The sequence below is a fragment of the Sinocyclocheilus grahami genome, unplaced genomic scaffold (genome assembly GCF_001515645.1).
Source record: "Sinocyclocheilus grahami isolate Dianchi unplaced genomic scaffold, SAMN03320097.WGS_v1.1 scaffold74.1, whole genome shotgun sequence".
Lineage (NCBI taxonomy): Eukaryota > Metazoa > Chordata > Actinopteri > Cypriniformes > Cyprinidae > Sinocyclocheilus > Sinocyclocheilus grahami.
Window position 1 is genome coordinate 1,925,149 of NW_015505253.1, and position 3,003 is coordinate 1,928,151.

Here is a 3,003-nt window from a genome sequence, read left to right on the forward strand (position 1 = left end):
TACAGGTGCATCTCGATAAATTAGAATGTCATGGAAAAGTTTAACTCAAATTGTGAAACTTGTGTATTAAATAAATTCAATGCACACAGACTGAAGTAGTTTAAGTTTTTGGTTCTTTTAATTGTGATGATTTTGGCTCACATTTAACAAAAACCCACCAATTCACTATCTCAACCAATTAGAATACTTCATAAGACCAATAAAAAAACATTTTTAGTGAATTGTTGGCCTTCTGGAAAGTATGTTCATTTACTGTACATGTACTCAATACTTGGTAGGGGCTCCTTTTGCTTTAATTACTGCCTCAATTCGGCGTGGCATGGAGGTGATCAGTTTGTGGCACTGCTGAGGTGGTATGGAAGCCCAGGTTTCTTTGACAGTGGCCTTCAGCTCATCTGCATTTTTTGGTCTCTTGTTTCTCATTTTCCTCTTGACAATACCCCATAGATTCTCTATGGGGTTCAGGTCTGGTGAGTTTGCTGGCCAGTCAAGCACACCAACACCATGGTCATTTAACCAACTTTTGGTGCTTTTGGCAGTGTGGGCAGGTGCCAAATCCTGCTGGAAAATGAAATCAGCATCTTCAAAAAGCTGGTCAGCAGAAGGAAGCATGAAGTGCTCCAAAATTTCTTGGTAAACGGGTGCAGTGACGTTGGTTTTCAAAAAACACAATGGACCAACACCAGCAGATGACATTGCACCCCAAATCATCACAGACTGTGGAAACTTAACACTGGACTTCAAGCAACTTGGGCTATGAGCTTCTCCACCCTTCCTCCAGACTCTAGGACCTTGGTTTCCAAATGAAATACAAAACTTGCTCTCATCTGAAAAGAGGACTTTGGACCACTGGGCAACAGTCCAGTTCTTCTCCTTAGCCCAGGTAAGACGCCTCTGACGTTGTCTGTGGTTCAGGAGTGGCTTAACAAGAGGAATACGACAACTGTCGCCAAATTCCTTGACACGTCTGTGTGTGGTGGCTCTTGATGCCTTGACCCCAGCCTCAGTCCATTCCTTGTGAAGTTCACTCAAATTCTTGAATTGATTTTGCTTGACAATCCTCATAAGGCTGTGGTTCTCTCGGTTGGTTGTGCATCTTTTTTCTTTCCACTCAACTTTCTGTTAACATGCTTGTATACAGCACTCTGTGAACAGCCAGCTTCTTTGGCAATTAATGTTTGTGGCTTACTCTCCTTGTGAAGGGTGTCAATGATTGTCTTCTGGACAACTGTCAGATCAGCAGTCTTCCCCATGATTGTGTAGCCTAGTGAACCAAACTGAGAGACCATTTTGAAGGCTCAGGAAACATTTGCAGGTGTTTTGAGTTGATTAGCTGATTGGCATGTCACCATATTCTAATTTGTTGAGATAGTGAATTGGTGGGTTTTTGTTAAATGTGAGCCAAAATCATCACAATTTAAAGAACCAAAGACTTCAACTACTTCAGTCTGTGTGCATTGAATTTATTTAATACACGAGTTTCACAATTTGAGTTGAATTACTGAAATAAATGAACTTTTCCACGACATTCTAATTTATTGAGATGCACCTGTAGTAGCTCAGTTGAGATGCTCTACTGACATCTAGCGGTAAGAGAATATAAGTGCAGCTGTGAACTTTGTGCAATCAGTCAGTGGCTCAAAAGTCCATCAACGAATGAATTAATCTATATCACATTTTAGACGATTTACAGCTCACGTTTTCCTCCGTTTAAAGATGATTCCTATTATTAAGAAATACATCAAATTTTCTGATGTATTTATCAGTTTGCAGAAAAGAAGGCTTTTTTGTTACCAATTAACCTGCATTGTGTTTATATTTATACGATAATACGATTAAAGATTTATATGGGCAGATATATCCTAATTTTGAAGAGACCTGGCTGCTGTGATTTCTATGACGCAAGTTCTTGAACACATATTTTCTCATAAACTGCATGGCCGGTTAGCTCAGTTGGTTAGAGCGTGGTGCTAATAACGCCAAGGTCGCGGGTTCGATCCCCGTACTGGCCAGATATTTTCTTTGACTGTGGTATTTCAAATAGTGTGAATTGCCAGTAAATTCATATTTTGAGTGATTTGCATATTCTGGTTATTTAAAATAATATGATTCATATTATCTTGTTGTTGTTGTTCGATACTAGAAAAGATTTATTAGCCTTCACTACTCAACGCGCATGCTGCTCTACCTTGTTTGATCTCTCAATGAGATCAGTTGCGGTGAGCTACATGGTTTGCCTCACATCGTCAGCACGTTTTCAATTGAAAAATAAGGGCTCGTCCGGGATTTGAACCCGGGACCTCTCGCACCCAAAGCGAGAATCATACCCCTAGACCAACGAGCCACATATACTGCATACTTTCTGCATGTCTCAAGTATTTCAGAAAGTAAACTGTCCTATAAAATCTTTGTTTTATAGATGGTTATTTTCGCATTTATATGTATATAATATAATAATATAATAATGTACGAAATAATAGTTATTCGGAAATAATGGCAACTTAGTCTCTTGTACAAATGCTTGCCGAACTTGAACACATACATTTGCGGTTTAGATTGCAGGTTCACATTTTAAGGTCTTACCTGTACTTCCGTAAATCATTTCTAATTTATTACGGTTATCTAATCATATATAAAACTCCATTATAATTTTGTTATCTGTTATAGGACCTCGTGGCGCAACGGTAGCGCGTCTGACTCCAGATCAGAAGGTTGCGTGTTCAAATCACGTCGGGGTCACGTGAATCGTTGTATTTTTTTCCCAAGTGGTTTGTCCATATAATCATATTACCATTTTGGCGGGGTACAGTCCGTTACACACAATTGACAGCAGTGCCGTTCATTTAATTGCGTTAGAAGTTGGTGGAGTTTTACCTTAATTACAATCCTCATTTCAATCAAATAAATTAAATTGTGGACCATTATTGTTTTACTTCACCATTTTGGTAAAGGAGAAAAAAAAGAGGGCTCGTCCGGGATTTGAACCCGGGACCTCTCGCACCC

At 39.3% G+C, this 3,003-nt stretch overlaps 3 non-coding genes across 3 annotated transcripts; 2 read left to right on the plus strand and 1 right to left on the minus strand.

Moving 5' to 3' along the window:
* Nucleotides 1-1,938: 1,938 nt before the first annotated feature.
* On the plus strand, nt 1,939-2,012 carry trnai-aau (transfer RNA isoleucine (anticodon AAU)). Its single transcript has one exon. It is a non-coding gene; the product is annotated as a tRNA-Ile (tRNA).
* A 260-nt stretch (nt 2,013-2,272) lies between these two features.
* On the minus strand, nt 2,273-2,344 carry trnap-ugg (transfer RNA proline (anticodon UGG)). The gene has a single exon. It is a non-coding gene; the product is annotated as a tRNA-Pro (tRNA).
* A 323-nt stretch (nt 2,345-2,667) lies between these two features.
* On the plus strand, nt 2,668-2,739 carry trnaw-cca (transfer RNA tryptophan (anticodon CCA)). Its single transcript has one exon. It is a non-coding gene; the product is annotated as a tRNA-Trp (tRNA).
* The last annotated feature ends 264 nt before the right edge of the window (nt 2,740-3,003 follow it).